This window comes from Hemitrygon akajei, chromosome 20 (assembly GCF_048418815.1).
Source record: "Hemitrygon akajei chromosome 20, sHemAka1.3, whole genome shotgun sequence".
Taxonomy (NCBI): Eukaryota; Metazoa; Chordata; class Chondrichthyes; order Myliobatiformes; family Dasyatidae; genus Hemitrygon; species Hemitrygon akajei.
The window spans coordinates 9439298-9454219 of NC_133143.1; positions in this window are offsets into that span (position 1 = coordinate 9439298).

Genomic DNA, 14922 nt, shown 5'->3' on the forward strand with positions numbered 1-14922 from the left:
TTCCCCCAAGGTAGAAATGTCCATTATCAGAGGGCATATATTGAAGGTGAGGTGGGAAGGGGGTAGGTTCAAAGGGGATGTGAGGGGTAAGTTTTTAACTCAGAGTGGTGGGTGTCTGGAATGCGCTGTGTGGTATGGTGGTAGAGGCAAATACATTAGAGGCTTTTAAGAGATGCTTTGACAGGCATATGGATGTGAAGATGGAGGGATATGGACATTGGGTACATAAGAGAGATTAATTTTTAGGTGTTTTTGATTTACTTTTTAGCTGCTTTGGCACAACATTGCGGGCTGAAGGGCCAGTTCCTGTGCTGTACTCTTCTATGCTCTAATCTGGTTTTCAAGTATTTACTCACGGTTAAGTAACAGAAGCTTCTAACTTTCAATATACAGTATGAATGAGGAGTAAAACATATGTATCACATTTTCAAATGATTATGTTAAGATTGTATGTAGCAGGTAGGAGTGATGTGAATGTTTTCTATTTTCAACTTGTCTCCTATACAAATCTGTTGACAGCAATAGTGTCTGGAATCTCACACAGGAATGCTTAGAATAGAAACTGATGCAGGTGATGTAGAGTTCAGTCACACATATTCATTGAATGTTCTCAAAGGCATAGTTTGAAAGATACATATCTTTCAGAACATTTTTTCTGGATGCCGGCTTACTCAGAGAGCCTTCTAGCTCAGATCGTGAAGGCTGAAGAGGTGTTGTGGTCTTTGGGTGAGATGGACTGTCATTGGAATCCTGTGTTACTTAACCTAAGCTTGATAACTTTCTGGTGCTGCTTTCTTTAATCTAATTTTATTCCATTATCATTAACCTGAACCAATTTGCACACACTCTGTTCTCGACAAGTAAAGAGTAGCAGTCCAGATGGTAACTTTTATTTCCTGCCTTGTTTTTATTACATTATTCACAGAGAGAGGGGATAAATTTTAAAACCTGGGAATGTGTGGGCTTTGGAAAAAGTGGAGGGGTTAAAACTGCAGAAAATTAAAAATTTGTCAGAAAGAAACTCCAACCCCACTCCTAGACCTAACTGGAAAGCAACAGGCAGCATAGAAGCGACACCCTTGAGAGAGCAGGTTGTCAGGTCCATAAGGTAATTACTCAATTACAGTGATATTAACATGGTTTCGCAAATTAGGTAGAACCACTGAAAGCAAGAAGAGAGCACAGCAGCAATTATGAGAGTAAAGGACTAACATGAAAACGAGATAATAAACCTGAACTTCATTGTAGCATTTTTGCCTGCATGTTAGAAAAGATCTTGCTCACTGTGCTTCTGTAAAAAGTGATGCCAATCACTCAATCATCAACCAATCATCAGAGACTTAAAGGTACACTATGATCTATAAATAAGTTTAATTGCCACGACTGATGTGTTACTTTGGATCTTCAATCATCTCCAGGATAACCAACGCCAGCTGCAGGAACAGTCCTGGAGAGTGGTACTGATATTGAGTTATTCATTTCCCGTGTGCCAAAATACAGTGAAAAGCTTTTTTTGCGTGCCATTCAGACAGATCAGAATGCATAATTAAACGGAGGTAACAGAAAGAAAACGGAATGCAGAATGTAGTGTTGCAATTACAGTGAAATTAAAGGCCATGCTGTAGACAAATGAATTGCAGGGGTCATGACAAGGAAGATCGGGAGATCAGGAGTTCATCTTGCAGTGAGCATCTGAGAAATCCATTGAAAATCTTGGTGATAATGGGATCGAAGCTGTCTCTGAGTCTGGTGGTTGGTGCCGTCAGGTTTCTCAATCTTCTTGCCAATGGGAGAGGGGAGAAGAGAGAATGACTCGGGTGGGAGGGGGTCTTTGCTTATCTTATGATTATGCCTACAATTCCCAAAGCTGACCCATAGGCCCACTTAAACATTAATTAAGACCAAAAGACTTAGGACCTGAATAAGCCATCGGTTCATCGAGTCCGCTCTGCCATTCCCTCCCAATCCCATTTTCCTGACTTCTTCCTGTAACCTTTGATGATTTGACTAATCAAGAACCTATCAACCTCTGCTTTAAGAATACCCAATGACTTGGCCTCTACAACCACGTGTAGCTCCACATATTCACCACTCTCTGGATAAAGAAAGATAAAGAAATTCCTCCTTTTCTTTGCTCAAAATGGACATCCTTCTGGTCCCCCACTATAGGAGACATCCTCTACACATCCACTCAATCTAGGCTTCTCAATATCCAATAGGTTTCAATGGGATTCCCCACCTCATTCTTCAAAACTCCAGCGAGTACAGGTCCAGACTCATCAAACATCATTAACCCTTTTATTCCCAGTATCATTCTCATGAATCTCCTCAGGACTCTCTCCAATGCCAACACGTCTTTTCTTAGATAAGGGGCCCAAATTGTTTATAATACTCCAAGTGTTGACTGACTAATGCCTTGTAAAGCCTCAGCATCACATCTTTGCTCTTAATTTCAGTCCTCTTGAAAAGAATGCATTTGTCTCCCTTACTGCCAACTCAATCTAGAATTTAACTTTAAGGAATCCTGCACAAGGACTCCCAAGTGTCTTTGCCCCTCTGATTTTCTGATTTTTCTCCTTGTTTAGAAAATACTCTTTCTACCAAAGTGCATGACCGTACACTTCCCTTGCTATATTCCATCTGCCACTTCTTTACCCATTCTCCCAATCAGCCAAAGTCCTTCTGCAGACCCCCTACTTCCTCAACACTACCTGCCCCTCCACTTAACTTTGTATTGTCCACATACTCAGCCAGAAAGCTATCAATTCCATCATCCAAATCATTGAGAGATAACATGAAAAAAGCAGTCCCAACACCAAACCCTGTGTAACAGCATTATTCACCAACAGCCAATCAGAAGAGGCCCCCTTTATTCCCAGCCTTTGTCTCCTGCCAGTCAGCCAATCTCCTAGCCATGCTAGTAGCTTTCCTGTAATACCATGATTTCTTATCTTGTTAAGCAGCTTCATGTGCAGTACCTTGTCAAAGGCTTTCCAAAAACCCAAGTAAACAATATCCATCTCCTTGTCTATCTGGCTTGTTATTTCCTCAAAGAATTCCAGCAGATTGGTCTGGCAAGATTTCCCCTTAAGGAAACCATGCTGACTTCGACCTACTTTATCATGTGCTTCCAAGTATCCTGAAACCTCATCTTTAATAATGAACCCCAATATCTTCCCAACCACTGCAGTCAGACTAACTAGCCTATAATTTGCATTTTTATACCTCCTCCCTTCTTAAAGAGTGGAGTGACATTTGCAATGTTCTCATCCTTTCAGAATCTAGTGATTACTTGAAAAGTCTTTACTATGCCCTCAACAATCTCTTCAGCTACCTCTTTCAGAACCCTAGGGTGTAATCCAGATGATTTATCTACCTTCAGGTTTTTCAGCTCGGAAGCACCTTTTCTTTAGTAATAGCAACTACACTCACATCTGCCCTCTGACACTTTTGAATTTCTGACGTACTTTCACAGTGAAGATGTCACAAAATATTTATTAAGTTTGTCTGCCATTTCTTTGTCCCCCATTGCCACCTCTTCTGTGTCATTTGCCAGCGGTCTAATATCTACTCTTTTACTCTTTATACAACTGAAAAGAAACTTCTAGTATCCTCTTTTATATTATTGACCAGTTTACCTTCATATTTCAACTTTTCACTCTTTATGGCATTTTAGTGGCCTTCTGCTGATTTCTAAAAGCTTCCCAATACTCTAAATTCCCACTAAATTTTGTTAAATACCCTCTTTATCTTTTATGCCGTTTTGACTTCCCTTGTCAGCCATGGTAGTCTCATCCTCCCTATCAAGTACTTCTTAATCTTTGGAATTTATCTATTCTGTGCCTTCCAAATTGATCTCAGAAACTCCAGCCATTGCTATTCTGCAGTCATCCCTGCTAGTATCCGCTTCCAATCAGCTTTGGGCAGTTCCTCTCTCATGCCTCTGTAACTCTTTTTATTCCATTGAAGTACTGATACATCTGATTTTAGATTCTCCTTCTCAAATTGCAGGGTGAATTCCATCATATTATGATCACTGTCTCCTAAGGGTTCCTTCACTTTAAGCCAGGGGTGTCAAACTCATTTTAGGTCACGGGCCGGATTGAGCAAAATGCAGCTTCATGCGGGCCGGATCAGTCGGACGCGTGCGAACGCAGCTTTCGTTGCCTCCATTTTTTCAGCCTGCTCTCATGTGTCTCAGTCTCTGCTATAACTACAAAGTGTTTCACTTTACAAATTCCGTTTCTTATGAAGAAGACTGCCGAGCAAGACTGCCAAATAAACACAAAAAACCCTGAAAACCTGGTACCTGAATAAACTCAGCATTAGCCATATCATACGCCATAGGCGCTTCGATTACTGGGGCCAGCTTTAATAGTAATTAGATATTATCTCGCGGGCCAAAGATAATTCCACCGTGGGCCGGATTTGGCCCGCGGGCCTTGAGTTTGACATATATGCTTTAAGCTCTCTACATTCATCACACAACACCCAATCCAGAGTTACGTTTCCCCTAGTGGGCTGAGCCAAAAGCTGCTCTAAAAAGCCATAGCAAAGGCAATCCAAAAATTCCCTCTCTCAGGATCCAGCGTTAATCTGATTTTCCCAATCTACCAGCAATTTCACTAATGTCCTTCAGGGGAGGAATGCTACTGTCCTTACCTGGTCTGGCCTACACGTGACTCCAGACACACAGCAATGTGGTTGACTCTTAAATGCCCTCTGAAATAGCCGAGCAAGCCATTCAGTTGTATCCACCCGCTGTGGATACAAGATAGTAATAAGGAATGTACCCGAACGGACAACCCAGCATCGACCCAGGCTGTGGAAACAACAAAGGCAAAACCAGCCCTGTTGACCCTGCAAAGTCCTCCTGACTAACATCTGGGGACTTGATCCAAAGTTGGGAGAGCTGTCTCACAGACTAGTCAAACAACAGCCTGACAGAGTTGTACTGACAGAATCAGACCTTAGTTATTATTCCGGACTCCGCCATCACCATTCCTGGGTACGTACTGTCTCACCGGCAGGATAGACCTAGCAGAGGTGGTGACACAGTGGTATACAGTAGAGAGGGAGATGCCCTGGCAACCCTCAACATCGACTCTGGACCCCATGAAGTCTCATGGCACCAGGTTAAACATGGGCAAGGAAAGCTCCTGCTGATTACCATGTCCCGTCCTCTCTCAGCTGATGAATCAGTACTTCTCCACGTTGAGCAGCACTTGGAGGAGGCATTGAGGGTGGCAAGGGCACAGGATGTACTCTGGGTGAGGATTTCAATGTCCATCACCAAGACTGGGTCTGTAGTACCACCACAGACCGAGCTGGTCGGGTCCGACTGGACAGAGCTACTAGACTGGGACTACAGCAGGCGGTCAGGGAACCAACAAGGGGGAAAAACACACTTGACCTCCTTCTCACCAACCTGCCGGCCGCAGAAGCATCTGTCCATGACGGCATTGGTAGAAGTGACCACTGAACAGGATTTGTGGAGACTAAATCCCGTCTCCACATTGAAGAAACCCTCCACCGCACTGTGTGGCACTACCACCGTGCTAAATGGGATCGACTTCGAACAGATCCAGCAGCCCAAGTCTGGGCATCTATGAGGTGCTGTGGGTCATCAGAGGCAGCAGAATTGTACTCACCTACAATCTGTAACCCCATGGCCCAGCATATCCCCCACTCAACATCACCAGCAGGCCGGGGATCAACCCTGGTTCAATGAAGAGTGCAGGAGGGCATATTGCGGTATGCCTGGTGTTGCAGTGTCTCCCTGGTGAGGCCTCAATACAGGACTACTCGCATGCCAAGCAGCAAGAAACAGACAGAGCTGAGTGGTCCCACAACCCACGGATCAGATCCAAGCTCAGTAGTCCTGCCACATCCAATCAAACAACTCACTGGCCAAGCACCATAAGCAGCAAGAAACAGACAGAGCTGAGTGGTCCCACAACCCACGGATCAGATCCAAGCTCAGTAGTCCTGCCACATCCAGCTGTGAATGGTGGTGAAAGCACTGGATACTGCGAAGGCTATGGGCCCAGGCAAAATCCTGTCAATTGTCCTGAAGACTTGTGCTTGAGAATTTTCCATGCCAATAGCCAAGCTGTTCCAGCACAGCTACGACACCGGCATCTACCCTGCAATGTGGAAAATTGCCCAGTAATGTCCCATCCACAAGAAACAGAGCAAGTCCAACCCAGCCCATTACCACCCTATCAGCCTACTCTCAATCATCAGCAAAGTAATGGAAAGGGTCATCAACAGAGCTGTCATGCAGCACCTACTCAGCAATAACCTGCTTACGGAGGCTCCATTTGGGTTCCGTCAAGGCCACTCTGTTCCTGACCTCATCACTCCTTAGTCCAAACATGGTCCAAAGAGCTAAATACCAGAGGTGAGGTGAGAGTGATAGCCCTCGACATCAAGACAGCATTTGACTGAGTATGGCGTCAAGGTGCCCTAGATAAAATGGAGTCAATGGGAATTAGGGGGAAAACCCTCCACTGGTTGGAATCATACCTGATACAAAGGAAGATGATTGTGGTGGTTGGAGGTCAATCATCTCATCTTCAGGACGTCGCTGCAGGAGTTCCTCAGGGAAGTGTCCTAGGACCAATCATCTTCAGCTGCTTCATCAATGACCTTCCTTCGGTCATAAGCTCAGAAGTGGGGATGTTCACAGATGACTGCACAATGTTCTGCAGCATTCATGAGTACTCATATAGCGAATCAGTTCAGACACAAATGCAGCAGGACCTGGACAATATCCAGACTTGGGCTGACAAGTGACAAGTAACATTCGAGCCACACAAGTGCCAGGCAATGACCATCTCCAACAAGAGAGGCTCTAACCATCGTCCCTCGACATTCAGTGGCATCACCATCACTGAATCCCCCACTATCAACATCCTGGGGGTTACCATTGACAGGAAACTGAACTGCTCTAGCCATATAAACACCATGACTACCAGAGCAGGTCAAAGGACTAGGAATCCTGCAGTGTGTAACTCACCTCCTGACTCCCCAGAGCCCATTGACCATCTGCAAGGGTCAGGTCAGGAGTGTAATGGAATACTCGCCACTCGCCTGGATGAGTGCAGCTCCATCAACACTCCAGAAGCTCGACACCATCCAGTACAAGGCAGCCCACTTGATTGGTACCCCTTCCACAAGCATCCAACCCCTCCACCATCGACGGACAGTTGCAGCAGTGTGTACTATCTACAAGATGCACTGCAACAACACACCAAAACAGCACCTTCCAGACCCACGACCACCACGAGAACAGCAGATACCTGGGAACACCACTACTTGGAAATCCCCCTCCAAGTCCCTCACCATCCTGACTTGGAAACATATCACCGTTCCTTCACTGTCGCTGGGTCAAAATCATGGAATTCCCTCCCTAACAGCACTGTGGGTGTACCTACACCTCAGGGACAGCCGTGGTTCAAGAAGACTTATCACCACCTTCTCAAGGGCAACTTGGGATAGGCAATAAATGCTGGCTTAGCTGGCGACACCCACATCCTGTAAACAAATAAAGAAAAATTGAAATCCCCCATGACTATCATAACATTGCCTTTTTCGCATGCCATTTCGGTCTCCTGGTATAATTTGTATCCCAATAGACAATAGACAATAGGTGCAGGAGTAGGCCATTTGGCCCTTCGAGCCAGCACCGCCATTCACTGTGATCATGGCTGATCATACACAATCAGTACCCCGTTCCTGCCTTCTCCCCATATCCCTTGACTCCGCAATCTTTAAGAGCCCTATCTAACTCTTTCTTGAAAGCATCCAGAGAATTGGCCACCACTACCTTCTGAGGCAGATCATTCCATAGATCCACAACTCTCTGTGTGAAAAAGTTTTTCCTGAACTCTGTTCTAGATGGCCTACCCTTTATTCTTAAACTGTGGCCTCTGGTTCTGGACTCCCCCAACATTAGGACATGTTTCCTGCCTCTAGCATGTCCAATCCCTTAATAGTCTTATATGTTTCAATCAGATCCCCTCTCATCCTTCTAAATTCCAGTGTATACAAGCCCAGTCGCTCCAATCTTTCAACGTATGACAGTCCCGCCATCCCGGGAATTAACCTCGTGAACCTATGCTGCACTCCTTCAATAGCAAGAATGTCCTTCCTGAAATTTGGAGACCAAAACTGAACACAATACTCCAGGTGTGGTCTCACCAGGGCCCTGTACAACTGCAGAAGGACCTCTTTGCTCCTATACTCAACTCCTCTTATTATGAAGACCAACATGCCATCAGCTTTCTTCACTGCCTGCTGTACCTGCATGCTTACTTTCAGTGACTGATGTACAAGAACACCTAGATCTCATTGTATTTCCCCTTTTCCTAACTTGACACCATTCAGATAGTAATCTGCCTTCCTGTTCTTGCCACGAAAGTGGATAACCTCACATTTATCCACTTTAAACTGCATCTGCCATGCATCTGCCCACTCACCCAACCTATCTAAGTCACCCTGCATTCTCCACACATCCTCCTCATATTTCACACTGCCACCCAGCTTTGCGTCATCTGCAAATTTGCTAATGTTACTTTTAATCCTTTCATCTAAATCATTAATGTATATTGTAAATAGCTGTGGTCCCAGCACCGAGCCTTGCGGTACCCCACTAGTCACTGCCTGCCATTCTGAAAAGGATCCGTTAATCCCTACTCTTTGTTTCCTGCCTGCCAACCAATTTTCTATCCATGTTAGTACCCTACCCCTAATACCATGTGCTCTAATTTTGCCCACTAATCTCCTATGTGGGACCTTATCAAAGGCTTTCTGAAAGTCCAGGTACACTACATCCACTGGCTCTCCCTTGTCCATTTTCATAGTTACATCCTCAAAAAATTCCAGAAGATTAGTCAAGCATGATTTCCCCTTCGTAAATCCATGCTGACTCAGACCGATCCTGTTACTGCTATCCAAATGTGCCGTTATTTCATCTTTTATAATTGACTCCAGCATCTTCCCCACCACTGATGTCAGGCTAACTGGTCTATAATTCCCTGTTTTCTCTCTCCCTCCTTTCTTAAAAAGTGGGATAACATTAGCTACCCTCCAATCCTCAGGAACTGATCCTCAATCTATAGAACATTGGAAAATGATTACCAATGCGTCCACGATTTCTAGAGCCACCTCCTTAAGTACTCTGGGATGCAGACCATCAGGCTCTGGGGATTTATCAGCCTTCAGTCCCATCAGTCTACCCAACACCATTTTCTGCCTAATGTGAATTTCCCTCAGTTCCTCCGTTACCCTAGGTCCTCTAGCCACTATTACATCTGGGAGATTGTCTGTGTCTTCCCTAGTGAAGACAGATCCAAAGTACCTGTTAACTCGTCTGCCATTTCCTGGTTCCCCATAATATATTTACCCATTTCTGCCTTCAAGGGCCCAACTTCGGTTTTAACTAATTTTTTCCTCTTCGCATACCAAAAGAAGCTTTTACTATCCTCCTTTATATTCTTGGCTAGCTTACCTTCGTGCCTTATCTTTTCTCCCTGTATTGCCTTTTTAGTTATCTTCTGTTGCTCTTTAAAAGTTTCCCAATCCTCTGGCTTCCTGCTCATCTTTGCTATGTTATACTTCTCTTTTATTTTTAAACTGTCCTTGACTTCCCCTGTTAGCCACAGTCGCCCCCTACTGCCCTTAGAATCTTTCTTCCTCTTTGGAATGAAATGATCCTGCACCTTCTGTATTATTCTCAGAAATAACCTGCCATTGTTGTTCCACTATCATCCCTGCTAGGGTATCCTTCCTGTCATCTTTGGCCAGTTCCTCCCTCATGACTCCATAGTTGCCTTTGTTCAACTGTAATACTGACACTTACAATTTTCCCTTCTCCCTCTCAAATTGTAGATTAAAACTTAGCATATTATGGTCACTATCTCCTAATGGCTCCTTTACCTCGAGTTCCCTTATCAAATCCAGTTCATTACACAACACTAGATTCAGAATTGCCTTCTCCCTGGTAGGCTCCAGTACAAGCTGCTCTAAGAATCCATCTCGGAGGCACTCCACAAACTCCTTTTCTTGGGTCAAGTACCAACCTGATTCTCCCAGTCTACCTGCATGTTGAAATCCCCCATTACAACCGTAGCATTACCTTTGCCACATGCTACTTTTAGTTCTTGATTCAACTTGCACCCTATATCCAGGCTACTATTTGGGGGCCTGTAGCTAACTCCCATTAGGGTCTTTTTGCCCTGACAATTTCTCAATTCTATCCATACTGACTCTACATCTCCTGATTCTATGTCACTCCTCGCAAGGGACTGAATTTCATTCCTCACCAGCAGAGCCACCCCACCCCCTCTGCCCACCTGTCTGTCCTTTCAATAGGATGTATACCCTTGAATATTCATTTCCCAGCCCTGGCCTCTGTTTGGAGGCCTGTAGCCTGGATATAGGGTGCAAGTTGAATCAAGAGCTAAAATTAGCATGTCGCAAAGGTAATGCTATGGTTGTAATGGGCCATCAGGGTCTTTTTGCCCTTGTAGGTTCTTAATTCTACTCACAAGGATTCTACATCTTCCAATCTTTTGTCAACTCTTTCTAAGATTTAATTTTTTATCAACAGAGCCATTTCACCCCCTGTGCCTACCTGCTTGTCCTTTCGATACAATGTGAGTCCTTGGTTGTTAGGCTCCCAGCTGTAATCTTCTTTCAGTCAGAACTCAGTGACAACAACAACATCATACCTGCCAATCTCTAACTACACTACAAGATCATCTATCTTATTCCGTACTGTGTGCATTCAAATATAACACTTCAGTCCTGTACACATCACCCTTTCAAATTTGCCCCCGTGGTACTCTTCAACTCATCCCACTGACTGCAATTTTGTCCTGTCATTTGCCTGACCCCAGTAACAGTCTCACTACACACTGCATCTACATGTATCCCAACTGCTTCGCCTACTGCCAAATTAGCTTATACCTCTCCTAACAGCTCTAGTAAACCTGCCTGCAAGGATATTGGTCCCACTCGGGTACAGGTGTCCCTTTTGTACAGGTCATACCTTCCCCAGAAGAGATCCCAATGACCCAGAAATCTGAAACCCTGACCCCAGGTCCAATTCCTCAGCCATGCATTCATCTGCCAAATCACCCTATTTTTACACTGACTGGCACGTGGCACAGGCAGTGATCCAGAGATCACCACCCTGGAGGTCCTGCTTCTCAGCTTTCTACCTAGCTCCCAATGTTCTCTCTCCAGGACCTCATCCCTTTTCCTATCTATGTTGTTGGTACCAATATGTACCAAGACTTCTGGCTGCTCACCCGCTCCCCATTTAGAGTCTGTAGACCCGATCTGAGACATCCCCGACCCTGCCATCTGGGAAGTTACATACTATCTGGAAGCAACATACCATCTACTGCAGGAACTCAGTTGGTGAAACAGCATCAGTAGGGAGGGTATGAAATGTTTGCATTTCATGTTGAAACCTGCATCAGGACCATGGAACTTTCCTTCCATCGGTCACTCCCAGTAATGCAATACAAACAGCTGGTCTCTAAATTTAATGCAGCATATATATAGTGAATGCAAATGTACATGGAACATAGAAACATAGAAATCACATAGAAGGGTACATTACAGGGCCTTCGGCCCACAATGTTGTGCTAACCATGTAACCTACTCTAGAAACTACCTAGAATTTCCCTACCACAAAGCCCTCTATTTTTCTAAGCTCCATGTACCTATCTCAGAGTCTCTAAAAAGACCCTATCGTACCCACCTCCACCACTGTCATCGGCAGTGCATTCCACACACCCACCACTCTCTGTGTGAGAAACTTACCCCTGACATCCCCCTTGTACCTACTTCTAAGCACCTTAAAACTGTGCCCTCTCATGTTAGCCATTTCAGCTCTGGGAAAAAAGCCTCTGACTATCCACACGATCAATGCCTCTCATCATCTTGTACACCTCTATCAGGTCACCTCTCATTCTCCATCGCTCCAAGGAGAAAAGGCCGAGTTCACTCAACCTATTCTCATAAGGCATGCTCCCCAATCCAGGCAACATCCTTGTAAATCTCCTCTGCGCTCTCTCTACAGTATCCACATCCTTCCTGTAGTGAGGTAACCAGAGCTGAGCACAGTACTCCAAGTGGGGTCTGACCAGGGTCCTATATAGCTGTAACATTACCTCACGGCTCTTGAACTCAGTCCCATGGTTGATGAAGGCCATCACACCATACACCTATGGACATTGACCCCAAGATCTCGCTGATCCTCCACAGTGCCAAGAGTTTTATCATTAATATTATATTCTGACTTCAAATTTGATGTACTGAAATGAATCACTTCACACGTATCTGGGTTGAACTCCATTTGCCACTTCTCAGCCCAGTTCTGCATCCTATCAATGTCTCATCTAACCTTTGACAACCCTCCAAACTATCCACAACAACTCCAACTTTTGTGTCATCAGCAGTCTTACTGTGTCATCAGCATCCACCCCTCTACTTCCTCATCCAGGTCACTTATAAAAATCACAAAGAAGAGGGGTCCCAGAACAAATCCCTGCAGAACACCACTTGTCACTGTCCTCCATGCAGAATACGAGCCATCCACAGCCATCCTTTGCCTTCTGTGGGCAAGACATTTCTGGATCCACAAAGCAATGTCTCCTTAGATCCCATGCTTCAACATTTTCTGAATAAGCCTTGCATGGGGAATCTTATCAAATGCCTTACTGAAATCCATATATGTTACATCCAGTGCTCTACCTTCATCAATGTGTTTTGTTACATCATCAAAGAATTCAATCAGGTTCATAAGACACGACCTGCCCTTGACAAAGCCATGCTGACTATCCTTAATCAGATTATGTCCCTCCAAATGCTTATAAATCCTACCTCTCAGAATCTTCTCCAACAACTTGTCCATAGCTGAAGTAAAACTCACTGGTCTATAATCTTCTGGGTTATCTCTACTCCCTTTCTTGAACAAGAGAACAACATTTACAACCTTCCAATCCTCTGGTACTTCTCCTGTCCCTATTGACGATGCAAAGATCATCACCAGAGGCTCAGCAATCTCCTCCCTCACTTCCCACAGTAGCCTAGGGTATATCTCATCCGATCCTGGTGACTTAACAAATTTAATACCTTTCAAATCCTCCAGCACATCCTCTTTCTTAATGTCTATAGGCTCAGGTGTTTCAGTCCATTGTAAGTCATCCCCACAATTGCTAAGGTCCTTTTCATTGTAAAGTATTCACTAAGCACCTCTGCTACCTCCTCCAACTCCATGCACATGTATCTACTATCACACCCGATTGGTCCTATCCTCACACAGCTCATCCTCTTGCTCTTCACAAGCTTATAGAATGCCTTAATCTCGGGTTTTCCTTAATCCTGCTCACCAAGACCTTCTCATGGCTCCTTCTAGCTCTCCTAATTTAATTCTTGAGCTCCTTCCTGTCACCGTTGTAATTTTATAACAGGCTCGAACAGTGCCTTGAACCTTTTGTAAACTTTTCTTTTCTTCTTAACTAGATTTTATACATTCATTGTCTTTTACCTGCCTCAATGGAACATACCTATGCAGAATGCCATACAAATATTCTCTAAAAAATTGCCACATTTCTGCTGTGCATTTCCCTGAGAACATCTGCTTCTAATTTATGCTCCCAAATTCCTGCTTAATAGCCTCATATTCCCCCTACGCCATATACCTTTAAAATCTGCATGCATCATCTGATGTGACTCTTGATTCATTGTTGTATTGGTTTCTCAGTTAACTGAGTGTTTCTGCCTTCAATAAAATTATACATGAGCATAAGTGCTTAAAAATTAAGAGCAAAATCAGTAGTTGGCTATTTTGGTCTTCAAGCGTACTCTGCCATTTAATAAGATCATAGCTGGTGTCACTATAACAGCTTTATATTCCTCCCTATTCGTGGTTACCTTTCACACCTTCCTTTTCAATTGTCTTCCTATCTCAAATATAATAATCTACAAAACAAATTGTTTCCATTACCCTTTGAGGAACAAAGGCTCAAACACATAAGACTACAACATACAATCTCACCGTGTCTCCGCTCAGCCTTGGACAACCTAGACAACAGCAATTCTTACATTAAGCTGCCATTTAATTATTACAGCTCAACACTATCATTCCATCAGTACTAATCAACATTTTCAAAACCAGAGCCTCTGTGCCTCCCTCTGCAACTGGGTTCTTAGCATCCTCGTCAAGAGACCACAATCAGGACAAATTGATAATAAAATCTCCTCCTCGCTGACAATCAACACAGCTGCACCTCAAGGATGTGTGCTCGGCTCACTGCTCTACTCTCTCTACACTCATGGGGATGTTACTAACCACAGCTCAAACACCATCTAAAAGTTTGCCAATGACACCACTGTTACTGGCAGAATTTCAGATGCCGACAAGGTGGTGTACAAGAGTGAGATCGATCAGCTGGTTAAGGAAAGTCACAACAACCTTGTACTCAACAGCAGCAAAGTGAAGAATTGATTGTGGACTTTGAGAAGGGGAAGTCAGGAGACCAGTCCTCATCAAGGAGTCAGTAGTTGAAGTTCCAGAGCATCAACATATCATAGGATCTACCCTGGGCCCAACATATTGATGCAATCATGAAGAAGACACGCCAGCCGCTATACTTCATTAGGAGTTTGAAGGCAGCTGTTATGTCACTAGAGACTGTAGAATGAATGTCTATACATAGATGTACAATGGAGAGCATTCTGACAGGTTGCACCGCTGCCTGGTACGAGGGCTGCAATGCACAAGATTGCAAGAGGCTATGCAGGGTTATACTCAATCACATGCCCAAGCCTCCCCACTATCTAGGATATCTCCAAAAGGCAGTGCTTGTTCGAGACGATGGCATCCACCATTAAAGACCCTCA